Below are 12,925 nucleotides of genomic sequence, written 5' to 3'. Positions count from 1 at the left end.
GTCGTGTCCGACTCTCTGCGATCCCATGAATTACAGCACGCCAAGCCTTCCTGTTCATCACCAACTCCCAGAGTTCACTCAAACTCATGTTCATCGAGTCAGTGATGCCATCCAGCCATCTCATCCTCTGTCATCCCCTTCTCCTCCTGCCCCAATCCCTCCCAGCATCAGAGTCTCTTCCAATGAGTCAACTTTTCACATGAGGTGGCCAAAGTATCGGAGTTTCAGCTTCAGCATCAGTCCTTCCAATGAACACCCAGGACTGATCTCCTTTAGGATGGACTGGTTGGATCTCCTTGCAGTCCAAGGGACTCTCAAGAGTCTTCTCCAACACCACAGTTCAAAAGCATCAATTCTTCGGTGCTCAGCTTTCTTCACAGTCCAGCTCTCACATCCATACATGACCACTGGAAAAACCATAGCCTTGACTAGACGGACCTTTGTTGGCAAAGTAATGTCTCTGCTTTTGAATATGCTATCTAGGCTGGTCATAACTTTCCTTCCAAGGAGTAAGTGTCTTTTAATTTCATGGCTGCAATCACCATCATTAGCTAATGTAAAATCTGAATGTGAAAGCAATTATCACTAACAGTGACAATTTCTGCACCAATTTTTCTCACTTGAAGGTAAAGTGTAATTCACAAGAGAAAGACAATCTACAAAGAATAGATGAGTGGCCTTGTAACAATAAATACATTTTCATGCTATCACTTCCTATCCTTAATAAATTAGATTATCTGTAGCAGATTTTTAAGAAAAGACATTAAGTTCCCTATTTTTAGAGTATAGAGGACACAGAAAAAATTAAGTGGAAGAGTTGGATCACGTTATAGTTCAGAGGAGAAGGGGACGACAGAGGATGAGATGGTTGGATGGCATCACCGACTCAATGGACATGGGTTTGGGTGGACTCCGGGAGTTGGTGTTGGACAGGGAGGCCTGGTGTGCTGCAGTTCATGGGGTCGCAGAGTTGGACACAACTGAGCAACTGAACTGAACTGATAGTTTCATTCAATAAATGTCACAGAAAATTGCACTGTTACTAAATTAAATTATAGATAATGTATATGACAAGGCCAAAGGAAAATTAAACTTTTTAAAGTTTATCCTATGGGTAAGCAAAATATTATATTGTAACAAATGACACCAAAATCTTAATGTAATTCTAAATATGAAATGCACTTGAACATGAAGTGAGTATGTGGAATACAACAAAAGAAAATAAGAGAGACGATTCTATCATACAATTCATGATAGTCTTTTCTCAATATGACTATCCCAGATATGCCCATCATGGTTTTCTAATAAAAACTTACAATGCCTTGATGGTATTGACACCACATTATAACCTCCTGGGTCTTAGATGACTAAATTAGAGTTGGCAACATGATTCCAGAAAAATTCTTCAGTAGGTAGGGATGAATCTATTATATTGTCTATTATATTATACCCAAGAGAGAAAGAACAAAGACACAGGCCATGTTAATACTGAGCATTTGAATGAAGTTCCTGGATCTTCCCTAAGTTCTATGCAAAGGTTTGATTGCTCATTGTTTCCATGTTAACATGTTAGAAATATATCTATCACTGAAATTCAACACCTACTCAGAGGTAAAATTTTAGGAGCACAATTTTTAAGGTTCAGATAAAGACAAAATGGTCCAATGTTATCACATTTTATAAATGCTGTAAGTACTAGTTAATACAATTAGACAAGCCATATAAATAGACATGGAAATTCAAAAATTAAAAATTAGTGTATCATCATTTGCAGATAGTGTGACTAAAAAAATTTAAGTCTGCCTTGATATTATTGAGAAACAAGTTGTGGGCACCAAATGCCTTCACTTGCCATACAAATAGAGATTATAGACATATATTTCCCACAATTGTTTAATTTACTTGAAGTGGAAAAGCACTCCGTGACTTTGAATTATACCATATATGTCCCCTAAGAAAACTTTCCTGTTATGTTTTTTAAAAATCCTACACAAGGGCTTCACTGGCAGTCCAGTGGTTAAGGTTCTGAGTTTCCACTGCAAGGAGCATGGGTCTGATCCCTGATAGGGGGAAATCTTTCATGGGGAGTGACACAGCCAAAAAAAAAAAAAATTCTATAAGAAAGATGTCTGCTTCCAGCTCACATCATATAAAATGACTGATGACTTTGAATTCTGGAGGTAGTATCAGACACACCTTTCAAAGCTGCTGCTGCTGCTGCTGCTGCTGCTGCTAAGTCACTTCAGTCGTGTCCGACTCTGTGCGACTCCATGAACGGCAGCCCACCAGGCTCCCCCATCCCTGGGATTCTCCAGGCAAGAACACTGGAGTGGGTTGCCATTTCCTTCTCCAATGCATGAAAGTGAAAAGTGAAAGTGAAGTCGCTCAGTCATATCGAGTCTTAGCGACCCCATGGACTGCAGCCTTCCAGGTTCCTCCATCCATGGGATTTTCCAGGCAAGAGTACTGGAGTGGGGTGCCATTGCCTTCTCCTTCAAAGCTGAAGGGAACATAAAATAAAAATATTTTTTAGTTGAAAAAAAGCAAGTGTTCATTGCCAGCACACCATCACACACAAAGAAACTAAAGCAAATTCTTTTTATTTTTTTTTATTTTTAAACTTTACAAAATTGCATTAGTTTTGCCAAATATCAAAATGAATCCGCCACAGGTATACATGTGTTCCCCATCCTGAACCCTCCTCCCTCCTCCCTCCCCATACCATCCCTCTGGGTCGTCCCAGTGCACTAGCCCCAAGCATCCAGTATCATGCATTGAACCTGGACTGGCAACTCGTTTCATACATGATATTTTACATGTTTCAATGCCATTCTCCCAAATCATGCCACCCTCTCCCTCTCCCACAGAGTCCATAAGACTGTTCTATACATCGGTGTCTCTCTTGCTGTCTCGTACACAGGGTTATTGTTACCATCTTTCTAAATTCCATATATATGCGTTAGTATACTGTATTTATGTTTTTCCTTCTGGCTTACTTCACTCTGTATAATAGGCTCCAGTTTCATCCACCTCATTAGAACTGATTCAAATGTATTCTTTTTAATGGCTGAGTAATACTCCATTGTGTATATGTACCACTGCTTTCTTATCCATTCATCTGCTGATGGACATCTAGGTTGCTTCCATGTCCTGGCTATTATAAACAGTGCTGTGATGAACATTGGGGTACACGTGTCTCTTTCCCTTCTGGTTTCCTCAGTGTGTATGCCCAGCAGTGGGATTGCTGGATCATAAGGCAGTTCTATTTCCAGTTTTTTAAGGAATCTCCACACTGTTCTCCATAGTGGCTGTACTAGTTTGCATTCCCACCAACAGTGTAAGAGGGTTCCCTTTTCTCCACACCCTCTCCAGCATTTATTACTTGTAGACTTTTGGATCGCAGCCATTCTGACTGGTGTGAAATGGTACCTCATAGTGGTTTTGATTTGCATTTCTCTGATAATGAGTGATGTTGGGCATCACACTCTCTGACACATCACAGCAGGATCCTCTATGACCCACCTCCCAGAATATTGGAAATAAAAACAAAAATAAACAAATGGGACCTAATTAACCTTAAAAGCTTCTGTACATCAAAGGAAACTATTAGCAAGGTGAAAAGACAGCCTTCAGAATGGGAGAAAATAATAGCAAATGAAGCAACTGACAAACAACTAATCTCAAAAATATACAAGCAACTCCTACAGCTCAACTCCAGAAAAATAAATGAACCAATCAAAAAATGGGCCAAAGAACTAAATAGACATTTCTCCAAAGAAGACATACAGATGGCTAATAAAGCAAATTCTCCGTGGAGAAGAAAATCGATTCCAGAGGAAACACTGAAAAGTAGGAAATAATGAATATCACAACGTATAAAGAAGAGAAAACTTAATACATGCTAAACTAAAATAAATGCCTTTTGGGATTTAAATGAAATCTTTTGGGATTTAATTAAATTTAAACTAAATTATTTAAATAAAATAAATGATAACAGTTATCAAAAGAGGTGGGGGAGATAATAAGTTTAGATACTTAGCTGTGGTTCCTGGCAATTTCTTGCACTGCTTGGAATTCATAAAATTTAATTAATCAACAATACATATTGAAACTCTTGGGTACCTGCCAACAGAATGATAAAAGTGATATTTATAATTTCATAGCAGGGAATGATTGAATAATAACAAAAATTAATTAAAATAAGTCAAGAAGCCTTAAAAGAACAAAGAAAAAAATTTGATGATTAGAAAAAAACAGTAATACAATCCATTTAAACCCAAACACATCAACAGTTATATTAAATATATACACAGTAATCATTCAAATTTACAATAAACTTATTGGATTGGATTTTAAAAATTCAGCTTTAAATTCTTTTCTTTACCCTTGGTTTAGGGGAGAATTAAAACTTAATATAACTGGTCAAGATTAAAAATTTATCAATATAAATTTGTTTTCTAGATAAATTAAAGTGAGGAAATTTAGTTTAAAAAATTTCCATTTTTTGGATTAAAGATCTAAACGTAAGACCAGAAACTATAAAACTCCTAGAGGAGAACATAGGCAAAACACTCTCCGACATACATCACAGCAGAATCCTCTATGACCCACCTCCCAGAATATTGGAATTAAAAGCAAAAATAAACAAATGGGACCTAATTAACCTTAAAAGCTTCTGCACATCAAAGGAAACTATTAGCAAGGTGAAAAGACAGCCTTCAGAATGGGAGAAAATAATAGCAAATGAAGCAACCGACAAACAACTAATCTCAAAAATATACAAGCAACTCCTACAGCTCAACTCCAGAAAAATAAACGACCCAATCAAAAAATGGGCCAAAGAACTAAATAGACATTTCTCCAAAGAAGACATACAGATGGCTAACAAACACATGAAAAGATGCTCAACATCACTCATTATCAGAGAAATGCAAATCAAAACCACTATGAGGTACCATTTCACACCAGTCAGAATGGCTGCGATCCAAAAGTCTACAAATAATAAATGCTGGAGAGGGTGTGGAGAAAAGGGAACCCTCTTACACTGTTGGTGGGAATGCAAACTAGTACAGCCACTATGGAGAACAGTGTGGAGATTCCTTAAAAAACTGGAAATAGAACTGCCTTATGATCCAGCAATCCCACTGCTGGGCATACACACTGAGGAAACCAGAAGGGAAAGAGACACGTGTACCCCAATGTTCATCGCAGCACTGTTTATAATAGCCAAGACATGGAAGCAACCTAGATGTCCATCAGCAGATGAATGGATAAGAAAGCAGTGGTACATATACACAATGGAGTATTACTCAGCCATTAAAAAGAATACATTTGAATCAGTTCTAATGAGGTGGATGAAACTGGAGCCTATTATACAGAGTGAAGTAAGCCAGAAGGAAAAACATAAATACAGTATACTAACGCATATATATGGAATTTAGAAAGATGGTAACAATAACCCTGTGTACGAGACAGCAAGAGAGACACCGATGTATAGAACAGTCTTATGGACTCTGTGGGAGAGGGAGAGGGTGGCATGATTTGGGAGAATGGCATTGAAACATGTAAAATATCATGTATGAAACGAGTTGCCAGTCCAGGTTCAATGCATGGTACTGGATGCTTGGGGCTAGTGCACTGGGACGACCCAGAGGGATGGTATGGGGAGGGAGGAGGGAGGAGGGTTCAGGATGGGGAACACATGTATACCTGTGGCGGATTCATTTTGATATTTGGCAAAACTAATACAATTATGTAAAGTTTAAAAATAAAATAAAATTAGAAAAAAAAATTTCCATTTTTAATGGCATACTATATAGTGTTGGGTATAATTTCAAATTTGAGAAAAGCTGTTCCTCAAACTCAATGAAACAAACATTGTTTAAATTGAGTTTCTTCAACCATCTCCTAGAAATGTGTTTCCAAAAGCACATTGGTCATCTTTCCTTACTGCTAAGATTTTTAACTTTTCCATTTCCCAGTCTTCTGGTAAATACATTTTTTTGTATTTTCACCCTTCATGCTCACCTCCCTATTATTTTCAATGCTCATTTTCTTCTTCCTATTTTTCTCTTAACATCATGTTTCAAAATTTAAAATTTCCATATAATAAAAAATCAAGTTGTGAATAAGAGAAACTTGAAATACCTCTTTAGAACATCTATTCTATTTTGATTGCTTTGGTTGAAATGAGGAATAAGTAGGATTATTTTCCTAACACTTCAGACTTACAAGGCCAGAGTCTGTTGGGACAGGAGGAAATGATATTCAATACATTTGAACTAGTTCTGGACAATAGCAAAACTTCCTTGCATCCAGGAATAAGAGTAGGAAGGATAATCAGAGACCAGAAATTAGTAAGAAAATAGTGAAGGTCTATTGGGAAGGGTAACCCATCTCTCTGAATATGGTCTGAGTTGAGTGATAATAAATGATAAGCTCGTGTAATTGGTTATAGAAGCCCTATATGGAGATCCACATGTTAAACCCTAGAACCCATCAATGCTAATCTTATTTGAAAAAAGAAAGCTCTTGAAGATGTGATTAAGAACTTTTAAATGGAAAAATTATCCTGGATTATTTGATTGAGTACTAAAGGCATTACCCTGCATGTTCATCTAAGGAAGAGGCACTAGGAGATTACCCACAGAGAGAAAAAGGTGATGTGATAACAGGAGCAGAGATTAGAGTGATGAGGCCACAAGCCAAAGAAGGCTGGAAGTCAGCAGAAACTAAAGGAGGCTGGGGATGGATTCTTTCCTAGACCCTCCAGAAGAAGCTTGGTCCTGGTAACACCTTGATTTGGGATTCTATAATTTTGGCCTCTAGAACTATCAGGGAATACCTTTCTGTTGTTTCAAGCTATCAAGTTTGTGGTGATTTCTTGAAGCAGTGACAGAAAACTGATAAGAGTCAAGTATGTTTGAAGGGAGAAGATCCAAGCGTAGGGGGAGCTCATTCTCCATTTTCTGGAGAGAAGTCAATAAGAATGGAGACCGTGGGGCGGAAATGGTCACCTAGGCTGTCTACAGATGTAGCCTGACAGATCATCTCACCACTCTGCCACAGCACAGGGACAGTAAAAGATTCCTGAGCTGCTGAGAGTAGCACGCAGTCATGACAGGTCCTAGAAATCCCCAAGTGTCCCATGGCCCCATATGTACAAGCATAGCTTAAGAATCCATTTCTCTGAGAAGTGAAAGTTTTCCCAACACCACTTACTGAAGAGACTGTCCTTTCCCCATTTGTGTCACAGATTGCCTGTTCTGTCACAGATGAGCTGACCATAAGTGTGAGCTTATCTTGGGGCTCTGTATTCAGAGGCAATCGATCTGTGCATCTGTTTTTGTGTCACTTCAGCTTCATAGTATCAGTTGAAGTCAAGGAACATGATACTTCCAGCTTTGTTCTTTTTCTCATCACTTCACATCTTTCATATGTGTTAATTTTAGCTTGAAGCACATTATTCTTGCTATTTTCTGTCTGTCTCTCATGTTACATGAAGATACCCTTAAAGGGCAGGGGATGTTTCTTGTGTACTCTCCTATCTTTAAGACTCTTGGCCCAAATAAATTCTAAATAGATAAACATATATAAATGTTGCCTACATGAATGAATGGAATGCAGGTGAATTCATGGATGTCTTGCAAGGACTTACACCCTATAAATCTTCTCCCACTGAAGCATCTTTGCTTTTTGACTCATATTAAAGAGAATTCTCTCAAATTCCACTGCTGGGTATATCATATGCGATAGATCCTTTTAGTACAGACCTCTTCAGATACAAAAGATCTCTTGTATTTTTAGTTGGCTAAGAATTTTTTCTTTTAGCAGTTAATAAAAGTTAAAATTTATCAAATGCATTTTTGCATTTCATTGGATGGTCATAGAATTCTAATCTGTTAAAATGGTGAATTATAGAATTGTTAAAGCAAACTTCCATTCTCTGAATACACTCTAATCAAGATGTATCATCTTTTAATATGTATTTGACTTCAGTTTGTTTAGTTTGCATCTTTGTTTTTGCGTGAGAGTGTTCCTTTGTTTTTCTTGAGTTTTTCTTGTATCCATGCATGAAACAATACATTTTAACCAGAGATTATTAAGTGTAAGTTTCTTCTTTTTCACACCTTGCAGTATAGGGACTCCACTGTGGATAATTTTGGACATGGGAATTGACTGTGCTTCCTGGGGGTTTTGTCATTAACTTTTTAGTCAGTCTGGGGAGGGTGGTTGGGTAGTAAAAGGTAACCAATGAGTAACAAATCATACACATTTACTACCTTTGGCAAAGAGGAATATTCCCCATATATAGATCAGGTAATAAACGAATGCTGATAAATTGTAAAGCAAGAAATCTTTTGTGGCAAAGAATATTTGAAATATTTATTTTCTGTTAAATTCTTATTTGATTTAGAATATTGTTTTAAATTAAATTCTAAATTATAAGAAAAATAATAGCTAAGATTATGGACATTTGAATGGAATATATTATTATTTCATACATTCACAGATTGATATGGATATATGACGGGTGATGGGGATAATGTTTGGTAACTATAACAAAGGTAATCAGTGCAATGAGATCTTTTTTTCTCCCACCAGGAAATAGAAAACTGCTCTATTTTGTGTGACTGAAAAGGGACAGAACTTCTCCAAATCTTTACAAGCTACTGACAGCAGCATCATGAACAGCAGCTCATCCAGCGTTGCAGCTGTGCAGCTCTGCTACGAGCACCTGAACGGATCCTGTGTGAAAACCCCCTACTCACTAGGTCCCCGCCTGATCCTGTACACAATGTTTGGTTTTGGAGCTGTGCTGGCTATATTTGGAAATCTCTTGGTAATGATTTCCATTCTCCACTTCAAGCAGCTGCATTCTCCAACCAATTTTTTGATCGCTTCCCTGGCTTGTGCGGACTTCATGGTGGGAGTGACTGTGATGCCCTTCAGCATAGTGAGGTCCGTGGAGAGCTGCTAGTATTTTGGGGAGAGTTACTGTCAATTTCATTCCTGTTTTGACGTGTCATTCTGTCTAGCTTCCATCTACCACTTGTGCTTTATCTCTCTGGACAGGTACATTGCCGTCTCTGACCCCCTGGTCTATCCAATCAGGTTCACTGTGTCTGTTTCTGGCATGTGTATTGCCTTCTCCTGGCTCTTTTCGATTATTTATTCTTTTTCCCTTCTTGGCACAGGAGCAAATGCAGTTGGACTGGAGGATCTAGTAAGTGCTCTCACCTGTGTGGGAGGCTGTCAAATTGCAGTGAATCAGAGTTGGGTATTGGTGAATTTTCTATTATTTTTCATCCCCACCCTTGTGATGATAGTTCTTTACTCCAAAATTTTCCTCATTGCTAAACAGCAGGCTAGAAAAATTGAGAATCTGAGGAGTAAGACTGGGCGATGCTCAAACAGCTACCAAGACAGAGTGGCCAAGAGGGAGAGAAAGGCAGCAAGAACACTGGGCGTGGCAGTGCTAGCGTTTCTGGTCTCCTGGCTGCCTTACTTCCTGGATGCCATCACTGATGCCTTCCTAGGCTTCATCACTCCCACATATGTTTATGAAATACTGGTTTGGATTGCTTATTATAACTCAGCTATGAACCCCTTGATTTATGCTTTCTTTTATCCTTGGTTTCGAAAAGCCATCAAACTCATTGTCACTGGCAAAGTCTTGAGAGCGAATTCCTCGACAGTAAATTTATTTTCTGGGTAAGTTCACTTTTAAGATCGAGAAATTGAAAATAGATTCACAGTGAACACACCATTGGGTAGAAAACTTAATCATTTATGTGCAAGATCTTCTAAGGCAAAATGCTTCTGATATGACCTAAACTCTTAAATTCAGTTTCATCATTCTTTAATCAATATAACATAAAAACCTGGTTGTTATGGAAACTGCATGACCTTAGAGCCAGAAACCTTTATCACCGATCTGGGGGTGCTACTTCTCTCTGAACTTCACTGTGTTTCTCTAGTTAATAATCTCCCCTTTATAGCATCCTTAAAAAAATTTAAAAGAATGCATGACAAGGATCTAGTATATTTTTGTTATTCTAAATCCTCCCTTTTATTACTTTATGATAGTTCAATCCCTGGTTAAGAGTTTTCTTTATTCCTTTGTAATATTTTTCTATTAAAATGCAAAGGAGCTGGAAGATCCAGAGGTCCTGGTCTAGGGAGGGCAAAGTATTGAATCTGCACTGTCAGGTTTTCAGATTTCTGAGTCAGGGATATGATGATCAGAGTCAGGTAAAATCAATCCAGAGACAGAGTTCTTTACTACCCTATCAGTTGAATTATTTACTATGGGAAAGGTAATTGGTGTCATAAATAACTTTCATTTGTTGAATGAGCTTCTACTTGGTGATTATCTGCTCATAACATTTCAGCTGTGTTTAGAAATTTTACCAGTTAACTTATGTTTATTGCATGCATTGGTTTCTAAGATTGTCATTCATTATTGTACTTTATCTTAAATTAACTTACTATTTCCTCACTTTTGCATTATTCCAAAAATTACTTATAAGAGTTTTCAAGGATTCAGACAAAAGCTCAAATTAAAAATGTGTCCAAAAGAATAGAAAACTGAAGTGAAGAGTGTAAAGGATGGCAGACAGAGGCCGATAAATGCATTCTGTGGGATCCACAGATTTGAAACTGAATAAGTTAAGCAACTCACGTTGGATACAACTTAGCCAGCTTTTCAGACATGCAGACTTGTTCTTGGTACTGAGATTGGAGGATGTTGTATATCTTTTTTTAAAATAAATTTTTAAAATTTTTAAATAAATTGCTTAATTCTATTCTAAGTTTAGCTTTGTTGTCATCAGACGTCAAGATTTAAAAAGTCAGTGTCACATCTTTGTAGCAGGAGTAAATACACATCAATATATTCTTGTTATTTTTCTGTAATTTCTTGCTTGCTGTAAATCAGTCTTATATTAGCACATCATTTCTATTGTTAAACAAATGCTTCAGATTGGTAAACTTTTCCTGAGATAGTGAATTATTTCTGATTATATTCTACTTGTGTGAAACTCTTGATCTGATGATTAAAGATGATAGACATGATTTAAAGGCACTCTAGACTGCTTAGTTTAGCCACAATTCTTCAGTTCTGAACTGGAATTTATCAGCTTATTTTCATTTAGTGGTTTCAATGCAGTAACTTTAATTCTGTTTCACAGCTATAGAGAAATCATATTTCCTCATTTTAAATATAAGAAAGCTAAAATTAAAGTGTTTACAAACTCTGCTGAATATCATAAAGCTTCCAGATTCAAACAAGTGCTTCTAACATCTTGTTCAATACATTTTCACTTGTCTTTTTTTAGTAGAGCTTGACATGTACTAGACAAATCATTAATTGTTCAACTTTCCTAACCTACATTTCTTCTGTTTTTATAACTATATCAGGACTTTCTTCTTTAAAAAAAATTTAAGCTCCTGCTCTCATTTTTCTCTACTATGAATTACTCTGGTTGTGTGGGAACTAATTCATTGGCCTTTGTTTCAATGAACATTCATTGAGTGCTTCTGATATGCAAACCTAAGAATGCTTTGAGTTATAGGCCACTCGTTCTGTGCTTGGGACTGACGTACCTACCCTACTTAGTCTTCACAATACTATGTGAGAGAGAGAGTACTATTGCTATGTTATTATTACTTCTGGGCCATAAATGAGGGACAAGGGGCATAATGAGGTGAGTCTCATTCCCAAGGTGGTGTATTTGTTAAACAATAGAGCTGATACTCACATCCAAAGAATCAGAGAATAAGTAAAGTAACCAATAATTCTTTCTACTCTGTTGGGGCCCAGGCACTGCAGTCAAGGTACTGAGAGCAATATGAACACAAGACTTTGTACCAATTGTTTTAAAGGAAAAAAATCAGTCATCACAGAGAACAGACTAAACACAATTCTTTGGAGATACCAATACATTGAAGGGAGTAATTGATTTAGTGATGTATTATTTTAACCTACAATTCTTCATTATGTATTTTACTGTACCAAGTTTTCCCCCTGAGGGTGAAGGGAGGTTCATTTAAATAAATTACCTCTTAATTTCTGCAGCAGGATTGGTCTGCACATCAAGCAAACACAGGCTCTTGTTTTTTCTATTACTGATTATTTGGTTCCTTTGAGCCTCTTCCCCATAGTAAGTCTTTTACATTCAAAACACTTCATGCCATCTTTGTGGTGTGGGTTTCCGAATTGCATTTAACTTTTTTTCATGGATATAGTATAGTATTATTATAGCGAATGATTATATTTGCACCTTATATGCTCCTTGAATAGCTCATGTATTAACAATATGTTGTAAAGTTTGTCTTCATTTTTTTCGTGAATGAGAAATTAAAACAGTAGCAATTAAATACCTATCTAAATAGCTCCTACCTTCTTAGGAACCTTTGTTCATTTGTCCCTTACACTACTTGCAGCTTTCTGATCATATGTTGGACATATTTATATTATATTTATACACATATATATTTATAGTGTCCTATCTCTCCTCCTGCACTGTGGCCCACAATGCGTCTGCAATACGGGAGACTTGGGTTTGATCCCTTGGTTGGGAAGATCCACTGGAGGAGGGCATGGCAACCCACTCTAGTATTTTGCCTGGGGAATCCCCATGGACAGAGGAGCCTGGTGGGCTACAGTCCATAGGGTTTCAAAGAATTGGACATGACTGACCGACTAAGCACATCTCTCCCCCACAGTGCATGCCCCAGAAGAAAGCACATTTCTCCCCCACAATGCATGCCCCAGAAGAAAATGACCTACTTGTTTATATGAGTAGTTTCAAGATGAACCTTCCACTTTGCTTGAAATATAGGGGAAACTCAACACCTATTGCTGAATAAATAAATACATGTTTTCTTTAAATATAGAAATACTTCTTAGACATTGGGGAAA

General features: G+C 37.3%; 1 pseudogene; it reads left to right on the top strand.

Annotated features, from left to right (window-relative positions):
• The first annotated feature begins 8,686 nt into the window (after positions 1 to 8,686).
• Positions 8,687 to 9,718, top strand: LOC107132778 (trace amine-associated receptor 7a-like; annotated as a pseudogene).
• Positions 9,719 to 12,925: the final 3,207 nt, after the last annotated feature.

The sequence above is a fragment of the Bos taurus genome, chromosome 9, assembly GCF_002263795.3.
Source record: "Bos taurus isolate L1 Dominette 01449 registration number 42190680 breed Hereford chromosome 9, ARS-UCD2.0, whole genome shotgun sequence".
Taxonomy (NCBI): domain Eukaryota; kingdom Metazoa; phylum Chordata; class Mammalia; order Artiodactyla; family Bovidae; genus Bos; species Bos taurus.
The sequence above is the reverse complement of the archived record's forward strand: the minus strand, read 5'-3'. Positions and strand labels throughout refer to the sequence as shown.